At 34.1% G+C, this 23,037-nt stretch overlaps 1 protein-coding gene and 1 long non-coding RNA gene across 4 annotated transcripts in view; both read left to right on the forward strand.

The window, feature by feature from the left end:
- The window catches only part of LOC111055462 (transmembrane and immunoglobulin domain-containing protein 1), a 386,768-nt gene that overhangs the window by 64,710 nt on the left and 299,021 nt on the right, over window positions 1-23,037 (forward strand). The window lies entirely within an intron of this gene.
- On the forward strand, window positions 954-22,048 carry LOC120353034. Its single transcript, XR_005572153.1, has 4 exons — window positions 954-964; window positions 12,113-12,117; window positions 14,839-14,843; window positions 21,922-22,048. It is a non-coding gene; the product is annotated as an uncharacterized LOC120353034 (long non-coding RNA).

Consider the following 23,037-nt stretch of genomic DNA (forward strand, 5'->3'; position numbering starts at 1 on the left):
CTTGTATTACCCCAAATGCCTCTAACAAATCCATTGGAATAGAGCGTATCTAAGTATTCTTTCATAATAGAAGACCTATCCTCATTCAAATCGAGGTTGATATTACCTGACAACAAGAGTTTACAATCTTTGGGTACTTTATTGATATTTTCATCGAGCTCTTTGATAAAATTAGACTTAGATAAATTAGGAGGACGATAAATACCCAAGAAATAAGTTTTGAAATTTGCATTAATACTAGAACGTATAAGTCCTTGAACATTCTCAAAAGTAAAAAAATTATAATGTATGTTTTCGAAGATAAAACAATTTTTCAGAAAAATACAAACACCACCACCACCTTTATTTTTTCGCAACCAGAAATGCTTATTGAAACCCTCAATTTTCAAATGATCCATCAGGTGAAATTTAGTTTGTACTTTTGTAAAAAATATCAAGTCAAGCGATTGAAGAAATTTATCATGAGCTAGTATGAATTCATCAAAGTGCAACTGGTTTTTTCTAATATTGAGAGTAAGTGAATTGAAGTTGGATTTGACACCATTCATATCATGTCTATTAGTCCTTAAAGAAGAAGAAAGAGGTACAAGTAATTCGAGCTCAGTAGCATCATGGGAAATACTCTTTTTAACAAATGAATCTGAGTCTGGATTCAATTCATTTGCAGAATTTTGAGTAAACAAATCATGAACTGATTCGTCTCTTTCATGATCAAACATTGGCACGAATCAAAAATGAAAATGCATATCTAAACAATGCTTCGTAGAAATAATATAGAAATCTTTGGACTTGAAGAAAATCAGGATGAGAATGTTCATGAACTAGTGACAAAAACTGTTGAAAAAATAGTACCTGAGTTTGTGATAGGAGATATTGATATTGCGCACCGTTTACCGACTAGAATAAGAAACAAAATAATTCCTATCATTGTCGTTCTGATAAGTAGGAATTTGAAGGAAAAATTGTAAGTTCCGCTCGAAAAGGCCCTAAAATTAAGCAATCTCAGATAATTTCCTCCTTTGCTAAGAATGATCAATTAGTGTTTGTATCTGAAAATCTTTCCGCCTATTTCAAAAACCCAATGTGGAATTAAGGAATCAATTTAAAACACTCAGAAACGAACTGACAAATAAGATTCGTATGAAAAAAAATTATTACCATAAACTGTTTTCTAAAAACTTTAATAACACAAAAAAAACTTGGGAAATTATCAATAAATTTATCAATAAATAACGAAAACCAACAATAATAGATTCAATAAAGAGTAATTTCAAAGTGATAGATGATAAAAGCATACAAGACTTGACAGAAAAATTTTAAAATAATTTCAAATCAGCAATTGAGGAAGTCAATGATGGGATGAAAAGACAAAAATTTGATTAAGCACATAGTTTTATCTATAGAAATTAAACAGTAGGAAAAAGATTAAGTATGAACTTCAAAAAGATGAACTTAGAAACACTCTATTGGGTCATTAATAAACTAAACAGAAAATCAGGACCAGGTCCAGACAAGATGAAGCCACAAGATTCAATCAATAATGTATTTTACTTTAGATATTGATACACTTAGTCAACAGAATTGTTGAGACTGGAGTTATACCACCACTTATGAAGGTAACACATCTTAGACCAATCTTCAAAAAAGGTACAAAAAAAGATAATATGGGATGTTACAGGCCAGTGGGTTCGGTTTCAGTCTTCATGAAGATTCTTGAGCATTTCATAGGTGCACAATTGCAACAACATCTGAACATACATAGGATGAATGAGAGTAAATTTGGTTTTATCCCGGGAAAATCGACAATTGATTCATAAGAGAATATGACAGGTGACATCAATAGATCTTTAAATGAAAATAAATCTGTTATAGCTGTAACAACCGACCTGACAAGAGCTTTCGACCTTGTAAATTATGAAAGCATGATTAAGAAATTAATAAGAATAGGTGCTGGAGGCACACTACTAAGGTTATTAAGTAATTATTTCGTGGATAGAACTCTGCAAATTGGAATAGGTACCTACATTAGTAGCAGTTATGAACAATCATGCGGATTGATTCAGGGTAGCATAATATCACCGATTTTATTCAATATTTATGTAAATGATTTCGCAAGCCTGAAATTTAAAAGTAAAGTGATGCAATATGCGGATGATAATATTCTATATATAATACATAAAGATTTAGGAGCAGGGTTAGGTTTAATGGAGAAAGATCTGGATTTGGCAATTAAATATTCCTTCAATAATAGATTAAAAATAAATTCACAAAAGACTAAAGTAATAGTATTCAGAAATCAGAGACTTAATGTCAATGAGAATGAATTTGTTAAGTTAATTGGTCATAGAGCAGAATATCTAGATAATCCACACATGAACGGATGTGATTGTCAAAAACTTGATTTTTGTGACAGCTTAAAACATTTAGGAATAATGTTTGATGATGATATGGGATTCAAAATCACTTTTGAAAATTATGAGAGCTGCTCTTTATAAATGTTCAAGAATTAGCTATTACTTCTTATTACTACTAAAAGAATGATCTACTACTCAATGGTACAGAGCACTCTCTTCTACGGAATCACCGTCCATTATTTAGCACCCAAATATATAAAACAGTTACTGCATAAGGCCGTAGGAAGATTAATAGGAACACTTTTCAATGGTGTTGAACGTCACTTGTTCGGCATTATGTCGGTGGAAGCTTCAGCCAGGTTCACAGATTTGTCACGAAATAAGAACGAATATAGAGAAATGAACGAAATAGAATATACATTGAGACATAGGAATTATAGAACCCAGAGATATAATATACGTCACTTGTTCGGCATTATGTCGGTGGAAGCTTTAGCCAGGTTCACAGATTTGTCACGAAATAAGAACGAATATAGAGAAATGAACGAAATAGAATATACATTGAGACATAGGTTATAGAATGCCTATGGTAAAAGACCTCCAGAGTTCAGAATATCATTTCTGTTGAATTCATTGCCATTAGAACTGACAATGTTACAGAGTAATATGCTAAAGTAGCATGAATGTAAATCTACAATGCCTGATTGAATTTTATATTTGAATAACCCCAGTTGGGTTTTTTTTATTTTACCATTAATTTTGAATGACCGGACAAATATAATACCAGTATAAATACAGGATGAAGGAGACTAAACATTTTCCATAAACTCAAGCAAATTCAACCAAATTTTGGAATTCAAGTACAGTATGAAAGTTAAATTTCCATTTACAATTCGAAGTGGGGTAAGCAGAACACTTGTTTTACAATTCGGCTTCTAATTCAACCAAGTCCATCGAATTTTATGAGTTTCAAACTTCGATAATCGTCGCTTATCTACGATTCCACATTACACTGAAGCTTCAGTTGTAGGCCTACCGGGTTACTAACATAGATGTAATAATCAAAACTTGTAAACTTGTTATTTTGTAACTTCAGAAATGAAATTGATTTTAATTTTGAAAATATAAGATTCAATCGGACTTGGCTTAAATTTTATTTCAACCAGGATTGCCAAAATATTCACTGGCCCTCATGACCAGCATTGCTTCCTATTTGTTAGGCAGTCTTATTTGAGATTACTCAAGTAGGGTTGGTTACAATTGGTAGCAGAGCGTGGTTAATTTATATGGAAATCTTGGTTGAAATTGAAGTATAATTTATTTAGTATGGTTACTGAGAGAGAGCTTAGTACTGAGCAATTATTTTCATGATTTGTATTTTGTACCGTATTGAATTGTTTCACTTGCTATAACCATCGATTTTGTAATCATGGAAAAACTAAATCAGACTATTTATGATGAAATTGATCTGAGTGAATTTTTAACTCAGAGAATTATTCCTGATTATCTTGTGAAACCTAACCTTGTTTTTGAACTCATGACCTTGGGAGAAGACTTGTCAAGTCTTGAGTCATGCAATGCGAGTAATCTTAGATCTAGCTATCGTTCATTAGCAGGTAATAGTATCAATCAAATTATTCATGATTTGTCAAGTTATAATGAGTCAGTCAATTGTCTTAGAGAAAAACTTCCAAAAGTAATGAAACTTATTGACACTGTACAAAATGGTGTGCAAACTGGATATTACAGAACTGTAATCAGAGCTAATGTAGTAAAAATTGAGTCAATATTTATGCATTATTCAAATAGGATGAAACAAATTATTGTATTCTTACAAACTGAGAGTGAAGAAACTCTTGTCTTGACTGAAAATTTGGATGAGCTTCCGAATTTTGCAAAACATTTTATTGATTGTTATAATAGAATTATTGAACTACAAAGCTTGATTGCTCCATCTAGACCACCATCACCGAATCCAGCTGCTTTACTGGAACCTTTTCCTAGTCAATCTAGAGTTGTAATTAATAAAAATTCAGGAACTAGTTCAAAGGATACTTGTGCTGTTACATAAACAAGGAGTGAACCTGGTACAAGTGGTGAGTCTACAACTGAATTTGAAAATATTGGTCCATCAAAACTCAATCATGGTTATCAAGTTAATAATTTGATCCCTAGACCAACTTTGGAAATTGATTCAAGTTTCTACAATAAATTGAGAAATCCTGTAGAAAGCTTCTTGAAAAATCTTCAGCCTTGTGATGGATTAAATATTGATAGCTTATTGAAATTCTTGGAAGCTGCTATAAAAATTCATGATTTATCAGTTATGTCTGACACAAGCCTATTGCAAATTCTTGTTCCTTATACAACTGGACCTCTAGGTGATGAAATATTGTACTCTTTGAATTCTAATGCTAGCTTCAAACAATTTCACCTTGACTTGTTGAAATATTTTATCCCTCAGCGTCTTCTCTCAACAATTAAGAGAGATAAATTTGATAGATTGCAAGGACCTTGTGAAGCCCTATCATCATACGTGACAAGTATCAAAGAAGCAGCGAAATTATCATTATTGGATGAGAGTGAAGCTGAAATTGTAAGTACAATCATATCTGGTCTTAATCCTCAAGAGAGAAGTAGGTTAGTATTCATGAAAAAACCTGAATCATTCAATGACCTAAATATGCTTGCAGTTCATTCTCAAAATATTGCCTTCATTGATAATGAAAGAATGCATTTGTACAATAATACTTCTGTTCAAAATCATGCTTTTGGCAATTCTAATAATAAAAATCCCAATAAAAATAATTTCAACCGTAGGAATGATAGTGTATGCTACACATGCAATCAGAAAGGTCACATCTCTCGTAACTGTTATTCAAAAAACGAGCGGCGCGGTTTTCCAAAAGACCACACCTGATTTCTAATGCAAGTCTAAAAATAAAAAAGAATTATACTCACAAAAACCAATTAGGAAAGATTAAAAAAGGACTTTGTGGCGTTATCAATTCTAATAATAATCTGCCTTTTATTCCTGTTAGCTTTGGAAATAGCAAAATAACTCAGTCTGCTTTGATTGATACTGGTTCCTCTTACTCCTTTCTTTCATACAACTTATTCCATGAGTTGACTAAAAGTAATAAGGTGGATTTCAATGTATTCAATAGAAACCTGATTTGTTCTGCTGCTAATTCTTCTGATATGACTATAAAAAAGGCTTGTATTATGAAAATCAGATTGCAACATATGACTTGGAAGTTTGAATTCCTTTTGAGTAGTGATTTGCCAGTCAAGATAAGACTTGGTGCTAATTTTATAAAAATGTCAGATATGATTATTGATTTACCTAATAATCGATACTTCTTTTGCTTCAACCCTAGTACTACATTTCCTTTAATTCGTGATGCAAACAACAATGCTAATAAAAGAAATTTCTCAGTTAGTAATGTTATTCAAAAAATTATTCCTGGAGATGTTTCTCATCTTTCTGATTTTGAATTGAAAAGGGTGAACAAAATCATTTCTGACTTTCCTGATGTATTGACCAGTAGAGTAGGGAGTACTGATTTAGTACAGTATGATATCAAACTGACTTCAAATAAAATTGTTAGATGTCAACCTTCCCCTCTTACTCCTTTCAAAACTCAGGTTATGAGAAGTAAAATTCAGAAATTATTGGATGATGGAGTTATTGAAAACTCTGACTCTCAGTATAGCAGCCCTTGTTTTCTTGTACCAAAAACTGAAAATCCCACTGAAGAGAAAGATTTCAGACTGGTAGTAGATTATAGGCGTCTAAATCAAAATATTGAATTAATTTCTGCACCAATTGGAAATCTAAATACATCCTTTCATCATTTTTCGAAAGCCAAGTACTTCTCTACTCTTGATTTGAATAATGCTTATGGACAGATTGCTCTTACCGAACGTTCTAAAAAGTTAACTGCTTTCATTACTCCTTTTGCACTTTACCAATATAAAAGAATTCCAAATGGAATTTCTTCTGGAGCTCAAGTACTTTCCAGCCTAATGGAGAAAATATTTGGTGACCTTAGATTTAAAAACGTTTATTTCTATCTTGATGATTTAATTGTATACACTGAAACTCTTGAATCCCACTTAGAAGTACTGAGAGAGGTATCCAACCGTCTTCGTAGTGCAGGTCTAACTGTTAATCCTACCAAAGTCTCATTTTGTGTTCCAAAAATATCTTTTCTTGGACACATTGTCTCTCACAACTCTATTAGCATCGACCCTGATAGAACTAAGGCCATTGTAAACAGTCCTGTACCGAAAAGGGTGAAAGACATTCAGAGATTCATTGGTTTGTTAAATTTTTACCATAAATTCATTCCCGACCTGGCAACCATTGCAGCCCCATTAAATGCACTTCGAAAGAAAGATGTAAAATTCATTTGGAGTACTGAATGCCAGCAAGCATTTGACAAATTGAAAATGATAATTACCCAGCCTCCTGTTTTAAAAATTGCCGATTTTAATCGTAGATTTGTTCTGGAAACAGATGCATCTAGTGTAGGTATTGGCTGTGTCTTGAGTCAGGATTATGACGGTACTCTTGCCCCAATAGCATTTGCATCCAGAACATTATCCACTTTAGAAAGGAAATATTCGGCGTATGAAAAAGAGGCACTTGCTGTGTTATTTGGTATTGGAAAGTTCAGATATTTCTTAGAGCATACGAAATTTACTTTACATACTGACGATAGTGCTCTGCAATGGGTACTTAAGAATCCCAAGCCATTAGGAAGGATAGGCCGGTGGATTCTTAGAATAAGTTCTTTCCAGTTCGATGTCAAACATATCAAGGGTACTGATAATGTGATTGCTGATTATCTTAGTAGGATGTTTCATGAAAATCCTGATAAGGAATCTACTGATAATGTTTCTCCTAATGAATTTGAAAGTCTTGATTCTCCTGCTTTGTGTAACGTTGCTCTATCTGACTTTCCACTATGTTTTACTGAGATTTCTGATTATCAAAAAAAGGATCCGTTCATAATAGAGATAATGAATAAGAAGGAATCTGGAGAAGATATTTTTCCATATTCTATTTCTGAAGGGGTACTTCTTTATAATAGCAGAAATAATCAGGAACCCAAGATTGTTCTTCCTAGTATTTTGAAGCCCATGATTTTCAAATATTATCATGAAACTACTTATGGCGGTCACTCTGGTTTTCTAAAAACACTAAACAAAATAAAACAAAAATTTATTTGGAAGGGTATTTCTAAAGATCTAGTTGCTTTCATCAAGTCCTGCAAGTTATGTTCATTGAGTAAGCCAGCACAAAAAACTAATTATGGTTATCTTTGTTCATCTATTGCTTCACAACCAATGGAAAAAATGTTCTTGGACTTTGTAGGGCCATTACCAAGGACAACAAGTGGTAACACCATGATATTCTCCTGTATGGATGCTTTCACTAAGTATTCATGGCTACTTCCATTACGAAAAGCAACCTCTGAGTCTTTATGTAAGGAGCTTCAGAAAATATTTGTAAACTTTGGTGTCCCTAAATATGTAGTTTCTGATAACGGTCCTCAATTTAAATCAAATTTCTTTAAAAACTTTTGTTTCCAAAAGGGAATTTTGCATATAACTCAAACAGAATATAATCCTAAACCTAACCAAGTAGAAAGAATACATCGTAATTTAAAATCTTGTCTTATTAGCTTTAATCATGACAAACAGAATAAATGGGATTTAACTCTACAGTGGCTTCCCTTAGCATTCAATAGTGCTTTCCAAGAGAGTAGCAAGTTATCTCCTCATGAACTGATGTTTCGTCATAAAGTTAATAATCCTATAAACAATATTTGGAAAATTGATGATATACTACCAACGAAGTTTGTTAAAGATACTAACAAAATATGGAAAGATGCTTATCATAACTTATTGAAGTCTCATAATTCCAGTAAAAAGAGGTATGATATGTATAGAAATCCAATTCCATATAAGATAGGTGATATTGTTTTCCTAAAATCAAATCCTGTTAGTAAAGCATGTAATCAGATTACTGCCAAATTACTTCCCAGGTATTCTGGACCTTATTTGATAAAAGAATGGATTAGTCCAGTCAGTGTGAAATTATTTTCAACCGATGGACAAACATTTGTGCGACGAGCACATGTGAGTCAACTTAAAATGGGAAATAATCCTTAAGTAGACTTTTCTCATAATGAGATTTTTATTGTAATACACATATGTGGTGGACGCACCCATATGTTTGTGGTAGTTACTCTTGTAACTATTCTATTTGTGTAAAATTTTGTTGTGTTCTTTGGAAACTTGTGATTCTGCACAATTATTGTGTCACTTGATTTCTTGTAACATGGTATGATGAAGAATGTACTGTATATTTAAGAATTGTAATTATTATTGCTTCGTAACTAAGTAAGTTACAGTGTATCAATTTAGTTGTATATGTTATTTTGATAATGTGTTATTTGCTCACTAAACTCATTGCTCAGTTTTCTCTCGGTAACTCATGCTAACTCTTGCTTTTCTCTTTGGTAATTTGGATTTTTGAAGTTTTGTCCAATGCTTGTAGATTTTATTTTCTTCTTTGAGCCTTGTCGACCTGATCAATTGACAATTATCTCTCTTCTTTCTCTTTCTCTTCCCTCTACTTTCCATTTTCTTTGGGCGGCCGACCAATTGCTCTCCTTTTCTATTTATTTAACTCCTATCTTGAATAAATTTCTGGTACAATTTGGTTCCTAAATTAAATACCCCCAGTTGTGGAGGTTCGTACCAAAAATTTATTAATTACTTAATTTTATTTTATTTATTTCATTTATTTTATTTTCTCCTTATTTGGACATAACTTTGAATATCCATTTATTAAAATTTCTAGTTAATAATTTTGATTTGTTGGTTTGGTACAACTGGACGAAGCTTTGTCGGTTGGCCAGCCAGGGATTTCTTTTTTCTTGTTCTAAAAGGCCTAGCTGTGGCATCTCAAAATGTAGCATGTAATTTGAATAATGAAATATCTAAATTTTACTACAAAATTTTTCTTTTAAATTATGCTAAAGTAGCATAAATGTAAATCTACAATGCCTGATTGAATTTTATATTTGAATAACCCCAGTTGGGTTTTTTTTATTTTACCATTAATTTTGAATGACCGGACAAATATAATACCAGGATAAATACAGGATGAAGGAGACTAAACATTTTCCATAAACTCAAGCAAATTCAACCAAATTTTGGAATTCAAGTACAGTATGAAAGTTAAATTTCCATTTACAATTCGAAGTGGGGTAAGCAGAACACTTGTTTTACAATTCGGCTTCTAATTCAACCAAGTCCATCGAATTTTATGAGTTTCAAACTTCGATAATCGTCGCTTATCTACGATTCCACATTACACTGAAGCTTCAGTTGTAGGCCTACCGGGTTACTAACATAGATGTAATAATCAAAACTTGTAAACTTGTTATTTTGTAACTTCAGAAATGAAATTGATTTTAATTTTGAAAATATAAGATTCAATCAAACTTGGCTTAAATTTTATTTCAACCAGGATTGCCAAAATATTCACTGGCCCTCATGACCAGCATTGCTTCCTACTTGTTAGGCAGTCTTATTTGAGATTACTCAAGTAGGGTTGGTTACACAATATATACTGGCTTATACACTTATATACAATAGCTTACAATACAGCAAAATTATGGATGAATTTACAAAATATAGTAATAATTATGAGAAATATTAAATATGATAATATTGTTATGCATCGACATAAATTGGCGGAGCCTTGGACACATCAATGTTCATTCTTCGGAAAGAATATTCAAAGTATTCTTCCCACTAACTCTCTACCAAAATGTGAGGGAGACTAGGAAGAAGTAATGTTGTATTATAAAGCGAAATAACTTAAATAAAAAGACAGTGCCCATCCAGAAAACAGTAGGTACTGAACCAAAAAATCAAAACTTACACCATAAGTCTGCAGACCATTTTTGGAGCGAGATAGCGTTGCACAAACAACAGCTGTTGGCTGTAATCAACCGTTAGTAGAGTTCGGCAGTTTGGGAGGAGGGTGAGGAGACGAGGACACTACTCTACCCACTCATCACTCTTGAAAGAAAATAAGATTAATTCTTTAATGAAAATGATGGCTATTTTAATCCTTTTGATTCTCACGAAGTGATCGTAATGGAAAGACCGCTCTATATCTGTTAATACTTGAGGAATCGCAAATATATTTGACACAATTGTTCTCAGCCCTCATTCAAACCGGTATGCCGACTTTTAAATCTCTCACTAGACAGCAAACCACTCAAATACCTGGAATTTTGACCAGCAAAAACACCAACGACTATACGTACTTATCAGTCACCCTCACCCTCCTGATAGAATATCAGTGACTGGGTAAGTCCTTATTGTCATGTAGCTGTTTCGGAACCTCTTGTTGATCATGATAAAGTCAATCTAATATCTGATCAGCTTTTCTGGTTAGTCACTGGAACTTTTTCAGGTGTACAACCGGCGCTTGGGTTGTTGAAACCATGTGTTTGTTACAACTAAGACATGTGTTGGTGCAAACAGTTCCAGTGAGTCCCCTCTCTTGTTTCTCTCTCCAAGTCCAAACGGGCCAACAACGTCAGAGGTTTTCCCTTCCCTTACTTTGGAGTTGAAGTCTCTCATTACGATATTTATGTCAATCTTCTTCAGTTTACTCATCTAGCTGATATACATGAGCTGATATCAACGAGTTCTTATTGGTGTAGAGGCTTCACCTGTACTGACGTCACACGAATGCACTATGGCTTTGTTTACGGAGGTAGTGCTACCTACCAATTTTCTGGCTCCAGCTATTCAGAGTCTAGAACTTAGCTGATTCCCAAGCTGGAAACCGGCCCTTAAATTCCCCTATAACATTCTCTTGCTCTTCTCTCTCCTTCTTCCCTTGATCCTGATTTTCCTGACCCCCCTTCATTGATGCTCATGATATAATCCACCACTACTACTCCTCAATCAATTCTCACAATAAGTACAACATGAATATGAGTGGAAGAGAAGAATAATAATACTCGTATAGCTTGTTGGGAGTTCCACATAGCCTGAATTTATCATTTAAGCCATCAATAGGCCTCACGACTGTGATACCTCGGCCGGGATTGACAGTTTAACATGACCATAACGAGAAAAAATGCCTCAATATATCATTGAAGCCGTCAATGGACCTTAGGACTATCATACTTCAATCGGTCTCGACAATTTAACGTGCCCATAACGAGAAGAAATAAGGTAGCCTTGAGCTATTCCTCTTCCGGATTTAGTTGAAGGTTACATCTGCATCATAGTCTGTGTTTAGAAGTTTGTGTTTCTTCCATGGTTCAAGATTCCCTTGAATATATCAATATCATATCGTTACAAGTGGTAATTGAGTGGAATATTTCTAATTATTTTAGGCCATTCAAACTCAAAACTCATAATTTCCATGTTGATTTCGGAGTAAAATTGTATACCAATTGTACACGTGAAATTCTAACCTTATCTGACACCAGGTCTGAGCCAGCCAGGTCACTCGATATTATTATTATTATTATTATTATTATATTAATTTATGCAACTCACATCAGACTGACTCTTTCTAATATTTAGAAAACAAGTTGAAAAACCGTGGAGTCATTCTTGAAGATACAAAAATGAAGTTGTCATCAGCTCATGATGTGGAGGAAGAGAGGAGGAAAAATGAGAAGGAGAAGAGGGAAAAAGGGGAGGAGGAGAAGTGAGAAGAGGAAAGAAAGAGGGAGAGAAGGAGAAAAAGAAGAAGAAGAAGGAGGCAAAAGGCAATTGAAAGAAGACAGATAAGTTAAGAAGATTGACAAAAAATGAAAATTGGGAATTTGTTTGGGGATAGCAAAGAGGTCAACGGTTTACAGAAGAAAAAGAAGAGGAAGAAGGAGAAGAAGAGGGAGGGGAAGATAAAGAAGAATAAGAAGAAGAAGAGGGTGGGGAAGATAAAGAAGAATAAGAAGAAGAAGAAGAAGAGGAAGAGGGTGGAGAAGAAGAAAGAAGAAGAAGTGAGAAGGAAAATAAAAAATGGCTGATGAGTTAGAAAGATTGACAGAAAAGGATTCAATGAAATACAGAGAACAATACAAACTGTAATTGGTACAGAATGATAAAAGCCGGGAAACAGAAGGAAATGAGTAGACAAAAAGAAGGTGCCAGGCAGGAAGAAGGGAAGCATGGAGAGAATAACAATTGCAAGGAGAAATTCGGAATAGGAATACGGGCAGTCTTATATCGTTGGATGAATAAATAACATGCCGTACTTAGAACTTTTGAAATGGAGAATAAAAATGGCATAAATTACAGAGAAGCAGGAGTGTAACTTTATGCCCGAGAGATATTACGCTGAAAACTGGCTGAAAAATAATATGAAAGACAGCAATAATTGAGATAAAGGGAAATGTGAAACAGGAAACAGAAATATGAAGCAGGGAAGAGAGGGCGAGAGAGAGAGATATATATTATGATAAAATGGATGAGAAAGAGATAACAAAAAGCAGTTCAACTCTGAAAGAGTATTGAAAAGGGTCGTGAAGTGGAGGAAAAGAATGCTAAAAACAGTCTTCACTTCTACTCTTTTTTGCACCTAATCTGAGATAGATAAGCTATCCTATTTTACCCTCAACCTGCTTAAGTTTGTTATCGGTACTGAAATAAAGTGAAGGTAAAGGTAAGGGTAACTGGCTTATACACGTACGGGAGAGGAATTTGTTTGACGCATGATCATGTCTTAATTACTGGACTGATTAACTTGGAATCTGAGATTATTTAACAGATGGAAATCTTGGCAATTATTCGAATGCCAATGAATTGATATTAATAATTTTCACTAGAATGAGCGCTGCTATCCAGAGATTGTCAGTTTGGTGTAAGGGTAAGCATTCCTGACCGGTAATTATAAGGTACTGGGTTCGATTCCCGGGTTGATAAATAATTTCAGAATAGTAGCGCTCATCGAATTGCCATCTAGCTGTTCACCCTGTTGTCAATATTTGCAGTAGCAAAAGTCTTCGAAGTGAATTAAAGCATTTAATTTGGATTTTTGTTTAACAATAATTATAGATTATTAATTAACCGAGGATGGTTATAGTCCTATTCTCAATTCTTCAATATTTCATCACGTCAAGTTTTCAGTTTGTCAGATTTTCAAATGGACGTTGCAGGGCACGGGTTACCTGCGAAAGTGTAAAAAATTTAGTCGAAGTAGATTTCTAATCTACGAAGGGACGAGTCTGTTTTTGCAATAAATTCTCTCTGAATAGCACAGGAAAACTATTCGAATTTAATAACAAAATGGTCGCAAATCATTGAACTGATTTGAAAGAAGACTCGTCGTGACCACACTGTACGCTCCTAGTCACTCCATGTTTACTCTGGAGAGTGGAGAGTGTAGGCACTGCAATCATGATCACTCATACATTACGTGGCTCGGTCATGTGGATGCATGATCAACAAAACAATTGTTATTCGCTTATTACACATTCGGGTCGTATCACGTATTCTGGATGAAGTGAGTGTGATTCAATGAACCGTGCCCGTATTTCGAGCGCTTCCAACCCACGATTTGATTGCAATAATCATTATACGATAGTGCTATCATACGTCCTCGCCATCATATTTGCATTCTGCTGTATGTTTCGTCCCATGATGCTATGTTTCATTCATCAGTAAAGTATTGTGAGGTCCACGTTATAATGGCAGTGGAGAAAGATAGGAGAAGAATGTTGCCGATCCTCTGTCTTGTCTTTGCCTCCTATAGACGATAGCTGAAACAGATTTATTGATGTAATATTAACTGTTCATTCTTGTTTAAAATAATCAATATATTTTATAAAACGAGAAATTATATTTTTCAATAATTTCATAATGAGTTTTGATGATAAAATTAGGATGAAATATTTTTTCAATTAATATTATTAATCTACATTGTATGCCATCTATTCACATTGATACCGTCTATTTACTTTCCCTGATACCTGTTTCACCATCTCAAGGATTGAAGGTCTTCCTAGTACATGGATATCCATAGTTGGAAAAACCCTCCAATATCCCCTCTTTTTTTTTAACCACTTTTTTTTTGTTTAATGTTTATGGTTTTGTTGTTGTTTGCATGCATTCTTCTTGTTAATCTATGTATCAAACTTGTATGTGTGTATAAAAAATAAATTTAATTGAATTGTTAAGAGACGATCTGGCAACAGAACGAAGCGAGAAAGAGTAAGCGCTATTTGCTTCGTTGAATGATAGACAAGGAATACTATTTGCTAATCAAACACTGTCATTATAACGTGGACCTCATTATAGTGAAGTTCAAAGAGTTCTGCTCCTCTTCCACCACTTCGATTTTCAAGAGAATCCATTCCTACAATAGACTACATTGTCTATTGTTCCGTATAGACAATTGTAATTGCAGGGCTACGGAATCAACTCAAAGCTAATGTTTTTCCAGACGAAACCAGAATAATTGAAACTTGGTCATTAGAAAGACAAAGTCAAAGATCTATTTTCATGCTTGTAAATATATTTTTATTCAATAAAATCAATTCTTCAATGATCGAGAGAGAGATGATGATGATTTTGTTCCCAATCTGCAGGATAGTTGAGGTAAGATTGGAACGCTGTGCTACAAGGTTTTTGTAACAATTGCATTGTTCACAAAGCAAGCGGTGCCATGCGCTGAACGAAGTCAGTCTTGCATTGTCTATATGAGTATTTCATGAGGAAGGGTTTTCTTCCTTCTTTTTTCCCTCTCAAGGTCTGTAAACGTTCAAGTCATCAATCAAAAAGTAACCCTCTTTTTATCACTCTTTGGATCATGACGATCTCCTCTTCCCTGGGGTCTACCTGTGAGTCAATGAATTTTTATTCCTCCTCTCTCCTCTTCCCAAACTTTAAGGGCTGGTTTCCGAGCTCGGGATTCAGCTAAGTTCAAGACTTTAAACAGCTGAAGTAAGAATATTGGCTCTCCGAAACGGAGGTTTAGTCGCAGCCTCATGTCAATCTTCATTTTCTTATTTCAATAATTGGAAACGTTTTTCCTCAACGAAATTAAACATTCCTAAATAATTCAAAATAGCTGATACTTTACACGTTTCCCTCTTTATCCTATATTGTGTTTGACTCTTTAGTTTTTCGAAATATTATTCAAACGTTGATGATGTCTACGCCCACTACCTCCATAAACAAAGTCATAGAGCATTCGTGTGACGTCAGCACAGGTAGCGCTCCTACACCAATAAAACACTAGCCGATATTCTTCTTCTTAGGGTGCCTATCCGGTTCGGATGTTGGCGACCATCAGTGCAATTTTGATCTTATTGGTTGCGATGCGAAACAGCTCTGCGGATGATTTGTCATTCCTCTGCCTCAGGTTTGCAAACCATGATGTTCTTCTTCTTCCTCGGCCTCGCTTGCTGTTAATTCTGCCTTGGAGTATTTGCTGCAGCAGTGCGTATCTCTTCTCATTCCGCATAATGTGACCCAAGTACTGTAACTTGCGACTTTTTACGGTGTTCATGATTTCCGTTTCCTTACTTATGCGACGCAGGACCTCTACATTAGTGACCTTGTCTTCCCAAGAGATTTGCAACATCCTGTACAGCCACATTTGGAAGGCCTCCAGCCTCTTAGAGAGTTCTTGTGTAACTGTCCATGTTTCAACTCCATACAGCAACACAGTGAAGACATAACATCTGAAGAAGCGGACTTTTGTGGCAAGGGTTATTTTGTGATACTCAAATAATTATCTCAACAAATATTGCTCTTGCTTTTTCCATTCGGAACTTCATCTCTCGTGCATTATCCCAATTTTCATTCATTTCAATCCCCAAGTGTGTGCTTCACTCTCTCTATTTTTATGTTTTTGACAGTGATATGGACATTATTGATTTTTTCCTTGTCAACTATTAGAAGTTTTGTCTTGTTTACGTTCATTTCTAATCCATATCCAGCACATACTTGTGAAACTCTTTGTTTAAAAGTGCCTGCAAACCTGCAGACAAAGATGATGGTATCATCCGTATATCTGATACGTGATATGGATTATCAGTACGCTCAGTACATTATCGTATTATTGATACACAGGCCATTGAGGGATATGCCTTCTTCTATGTCTTCAAGTGCTTCCCTAAAGATGAATTCAGACTGTAAATTATGAAGGATAGGTGAAAGAATATATCCTCACCTCACTCCTCGTTGAATATTTATCTCCTCTGTATGCTATCCCTGTATTTTGAGTACCGCGGACTGGTTTCAGTACAGGTTTATTATTATGTTAGTTGTTCCTGCATCTATTCCAATGATTCTGAGTATTTCCATCATCTTCTCGTGTATTACGCGATCGAATGCTTTTTTATAATTTATAAAACATGCAAATACGCTGCAGTTAACATCTCTGATTCGTTGAAATACGAGTACTTGCACGCTAAAGAGGGCTACCTACAGCATCCAAGAAACCGAATTGATTCAGCGCTAACTGTTCTTGAAACAGTTTGTATATGTTTACGAATTATTTTCAGAAACCGCTCCAGCACATGGCTCATTAAGCTGATGGTGCGATAGTCGTCACAGGTCTTGGCACTTGGTTTCTTTGGTAAAGTGATGAACTCCGAATTCAGCCATGTCTCTGGGATCCTGCCCGATGTGTGAATCTGATTAAAAATGCTTGTTAACCGCTTTATGTTCTCGGTTCCAAGGAGTTTTAGAGACTCTGCGTGTATTCCATCGGGCTCAGCTGCTTTCCCGTTCTTCATTTGATTGATTGCTGCATCGTCCACACTCTCCAGCCTCATGTGGGATGCCTCCAGCTCTGCTGTCTTCGAACAGTTTCCCAATGTACTTTGTCCACTGTTCTTTCTTCTCTTCCAAATATAGAATTACATCTTCCTCATCTGATAATAGCACTCTTCCTGTCTTCCTTCGGCCAGTCCCGGTAAGCTCTTTCACTTTCTTGTAGATGTTGAAGTCGTCGTGCTTGCTCTGTAAATATCTCTTTACACTTTCCAATCATTTCCCTCTCTTTGGCTTCTCTTTTTCTTCACAATGATCTTTAGGATCCTACAGTACTCACCTTTGTTACCCCTTGACAATCTTCTATCCTCTATAAGTTCAAGTATCTCCTTGCGGTCATCCATGGTATATTCCTCCTCTTATCTGGTTTCAGCAAATCCGTTTTTATATGTTGTACTATTTTTGTAGACCTTCCGGTTCTATTCCCACATTACTTATGTCTGTTCTTTCATACTGATCATTAAGAGTCCGTATCACCTCTGCCTTTGATTTCTCATCTTAATTTCTCATCATTTGATTTGTTCTTTCTCATTCTTATTCTGAAGTCTCCCACCAGGGGATTATGATCTGATAGAATAATTATAATAATAATAATAATAATAATAATAATAATAATAATAATAATAATAATAATAATAAATAATAATAATAATAATAATAAAATAATAATAATAATAATAATAATAATAATAATAATAATAATTCAAGAAACCAGACGAAATATAAATTCTCCAAAACCTTCTAAAGAAGGTTTGACTGGAGGAGTCAAGTTTCACATTATATTTAAAAAAACAATAGAAATAGTACATTGATTTAATCAACCGGTGATCTCAGATAATAATTTTCTATCAAAATCATATCAAAAGAAGAAATAAGTGTCAATCTTGAGTTGAAAAAAAAATTAATTGATACATTGATACAGCCAATCATTCATTTGATTGTATTGTGTAACAATATGTAGCAATAGAATAATAGAACAATGGGATTTCAGTTGTTGCTTATCATAATAATGATAATGATAATAATAATAATAATAATGATAATAAAGTGGCTAACAGGCCAGACATCGTCTTGTTTCACAGAAAGAATAAAGAGGCTTACATAATTGATGTGGCAGTGCCCCTTGATGAGAATCTTGTGAGTACTATTGCTGAAAAGAAAAGAAAATACCAGCCCCTGTCAGTTGAACTGGAATATATGTATTAATTAAGGAAGGTGGTAATAATCCCTATAGTAGTGTCTGCCAATGGACTGGTCACAAAAGAATGGAGACAAGCAATGGAGTAACTGCAGTTGGAGAACGGGCATATGAGTATTATGCAGAAAGCAGCAGCTCTTGGTACAACTAATATTGTACGCAAGTTTTTAAGCCTCTGATCTGGAAAAGAGTGAATGAGTCTCTGCTTTGAATCGCAACTATTTTAGTCTTGAGATCAGAATTGATCTCCGTCTACTTAGTTAATAAGACAAAAAATATTTTTCAATAATAATAATAATTATTATTGACCGAGCGAAGTGAGGTCAAAGATTCAAGTCGACGGTTTGGCATTTCTCTTAATGTTTATTATAGTGTGTTTTAATTTACTTCGTACTTGGAGGGATACGGTGAGTAGGATGGGATGCAGCTGCCGCGGTGTTGCCGGTGTTGCCGTATTTACACGGTCATTCACGAGTGAGAATAATGAGTACTCTCTTATAAGCCTACAGACAGGGAAAGAAGAGGCGGTCAGTAGGTACTTTCCATCAAATCAATTTTGGGTACAAGAAAACTCTATAATAATGATGATGGTTCCTTGATCCTTTCCGAGTTGCGATGTATTTAAACAATCTGGCATCTATGCCTGTTGCCATGACTACCGCGTGGTTCTATTCCCGTTCCAATTGGCTGAACTGGTTTGTCAGCTCCCACCAACGTTAGTTCGCCCCTCCAGGCGAAGTATGAAGTAGTTTTAAACAAACTATAGTTTATATGTTTTTATGTTGCGCAATTATGGCGGAACGTGGTAATAGATTTTCATGAAGTTTAACAGGTATGTTCCTTTTTAAATTGCGCATCGACGTATATACAAGATTTTTGGAAATTTTGCAATTCAAGGATAATATAAAATGAAAAAGGAGCCTCCTTCATACGCCAATATTAGAGTAAAAATCAGACTATAGAAAAATTATTATTAATAAATCAGCTGTCTAGTGGACTATAATACTACCCGTTCAAAAAAAACGAACATCTACAAGAAGTATCTTCTTCCATTAACGTTAGTAGACAAATGACTATGATACTACCCATTCAAAAACATCGAACATCTTGGAAATTGTATCTTTCCATCAACGTTGTAGACAGTTGCAGCCAGACCTGATAACAGTGCTCACACTCATATTCCGGGACAACACGTCACGGTACGATATAGGACAGAAAGCTCTATGTTTATTTAGGATTTTTTCCAGACATTTTTAATTGATAAATTATTTATTGATTTTTGAGAAAACATAACAACATGTCAATGTAGCTCACTGAGCGCGAGGTCTACTGTTCACAGAACTACTAGTAATAATAACAATCTTTCCTTTCCTTTTCCTTCTCCCTTCGTCCTGGTACCCCCAGAAGAATGGAGTTTATTATAGAAAATATAACAAACGAAAATGAAAAATGCACTTATAAAAAGAAATCTTACAAACAAAACAAATGAAGAATGAAAAAAAAGCAAGGATGACAGAAAATAAGAAGAATTCCTTTTCAGTGGAATAATTCAAAAATTATGAATCAGTCGAAATATAAATCTCCAAATCCTTCTAAAGAACGTTTGACTGGAGGAGTCAAGTTCTACATTATATTTAAAAAAACATGGAAATAGTACATTAATATGATCAATCAGTGATTTCAAAATAATATAAATAATAAATGAAATAATTCTCAATTCAAATCATAACAAAAGAAGGAATAATTATTGTCAATCTTGAGTAGAAAAAAAATTGATTGATACATTGATAATAATTCATTTAATTGTATTGTGTAGCAATAGAATAATAAAACAATGGGTTTTCAGTTGTTGCTTATCACAAACAATAATACACAAGAAAAAAAAGAAAGAATTCATGAAGATCATTCAAATTCACTCAAACTATTTAACAGAAAGTGTTTCATCTTATTTTTAACAATTGAAATTCTATCCAGACCAATTAAATCATCTGGCAACTCATTGAAAATAGTTGGTACAAGATAACTAAGTCCACATCCACCATGATAATTATTGTATTCGGGCACAATAAACCTCTTATATGCAGCACCTTGTCTTTGCTCATGCAAAATTCTACTTGCCGTTTTATAGTTATTAGGAAAATAATTATTTAATAAGATATCATATCTGAATAGATCATTTACAGGAAGAATGCTCTATTTTTTAAACAAATTCGGCTTAGGGTAACTCTCTTGTTTAGAATGAACTATTTTCAGCAAGGAATTTTGTAATCTCCTAACTCTATCAATTTCATAGCCACTTGCATTACCCCAAACATTGACACCGTATCTTACTACGGATTCAGCTAGAGGTTTATAATCAACTCTCAATGTCTTCTTTGAGACAGATCGCTGTAAGTTATATAAACAAAATAGACATGAGCGAAGACGCTGGCATACACTATTTATGTGAGGACCCCACTTTGAAGAATCATCAATGAACAAGTTACAAGTACAAGATCAAAATAACAAGTACAAGGAGATACAAAGTTATTTTCAGGTAGATAATTTAAGGAATGTATAGTAGTATTAGTGGACTTCGAGGTTTGACGTGGCGGCCTCATATGCATACAAGTGGTTTTTTTTCTAATTCAAAGTCAAGCCATTATTATGGATCCATCTTTGCATTCTATCAGAGTCTCTTTGTAGCAATATTCTTGCTTCATCAAAACTTGTGTGGCTGGCTACCATAACTGTGTCATCAGCATACTGAAATATTTTAGTTTCCTTTGAAACACCAACCATTGTAATTACTGACACCAAATAAAGCAATGGTCCAAGATTGGAGCCTTGTGGCACACCAGAGGTGACAAATTCATGGCAACTGTAGGATTTTCCTACTTTCACAGTAACCTTTTGGTTATTCAAATGATCTATCAACCAGTTAATACCTCGTCTGGACAAACCAATTTCACTCATGGACTGTACAATTTTATGAAAAGATAAAGTGTCAAACGCTTTCTTGAAATCTAGAAATAATATAAAAACATGGTAATTTTCATTTAATTTACTATAATTACATAATTGGGATAAAAGTTTACAAGTTGATTTGTCGCGTTGGAATCCAAATTGAGCTGAAGGAATTAAATTATTGTGATTTTTTTAAATGCATAACTAATTCATTACAAATATACTTTTCAACTATCTTATCAGGTGAAGAAAGTATTGAAATGGGCCGATAGTTAGAAATTTCTGATCTGGATCCTTTTTTTGAAAAACGGTCTTATTATGGAAGTTTTCAATTTATTTGGAACTTTACCTCCCTCTGATGATAAATTGATCAATCTTGTGATAATCGGTATGAACTTGATACTGTGATTTTTATATCAGACATCAAAATATTTTTAATCCCTGGAGATTTATTTGAACTCATACTTCTGATGATATTACCTATTTTCAATTCATCTGCTTCAGGTAAGTCAAAGCTAGGGACATTAACATTGGTATCATTATCATTTTCTAAATGAGTAGTAATATTACACTCATGTTTCGCAGCTCTAACACCTTCTGTGAATTCACTGCAGAAATGGTCCACAACCTCCTCAACCTGCCTATCACCAACCACTATGTGTTTCATTATATTATCATCAACTGACAACTTTTCTTGTCTACCCATGGCAACGTTGATTGATGACCAAGTATTTTTTATGCTATTAATGTTTGTCTCAAATTCATTTTTTAGAAAATTACACTTTGCCGTTTTAATATCTTTATTTGATTTGTTACGGTATTTCTTATATGCTTCCAAGCCCTCTGGTGTACCATAGTGTCTTTACAAATTATCACTTTCTTTCGATCTCCTATGCAACTCTAGAGTCATCCAATTCTTTTTAAGTTTAACTTGAGATTTGTTTTTAACTTTGATTTTTGATTTTTCATATCTCAAGTCATGGACTCGGCATAACTCATTATAGAGCTCATCACAGCTATTCAAACTTGAAATGCTATTAACATCAAGATCGCTGAGGTAACGATTTATTCTATTTTTCAAGTAAATATATTTATAATCACTCCCAATAGTTGAATTCACACTAAGATTTTGATCTATTGGACATGAACATGAAACAGAAAAATGATCACTTATTCTTATTTTTACTACACCAGTATAGATTGGTTCTTCATACTTCATCCATCGAACAAAATAATGATCTAAACAAGATCTAACCGGTACTCCCTGCACCGGAAAACCTCTCTTGTATTACTCCAAATGCCTCTAACAAATCCATTGGAATAGAGCGTATCTAAGTATTCTTTCATAATAGAACACCTATCCTCATTCAAATCGAGGTTAATATTACCTGACAACAAGAAGTTACAATCTATGGGTACTTTATTGATATTTTCATCGAGCTCTTTGATAAAATTAGACTTAGATAAATTAGGAGGACAATAAATACCCAAGAAATAAGTTTTGAAATTTGCATTAATACTAGAACGTATAAATCCTTGAACATTTTCAAAAGTAACAAAATTATAATGTATGTTTTCGAAGATAAAACAATTTCTTAGAAAAATACAAACACCACCACCTTCATTTTCTCGCAACCAGAAATGCTTATTGAAACCCTAAATTTTCAAATGATCCATCAGGTGAAATTTAGTTTGTACTTT

The sequence above is a fragment of the Nilaparvata lugens genome, chromosome 9 (genome assembly GCF_014356525.2).
Source record: "Nilaparvata lugens isolate BPH chromosome 9, ASM1435652v1, whole genome shotgun sequence".
In the NCBI taxonomy this organism is placed as follows: domain Eukaryota; kingdom Metazoa; phylum Arthropoda; class Insecta; order Hemiptera; family Delphacidae; genus Nilaparvata; species Nilaparvata lugens.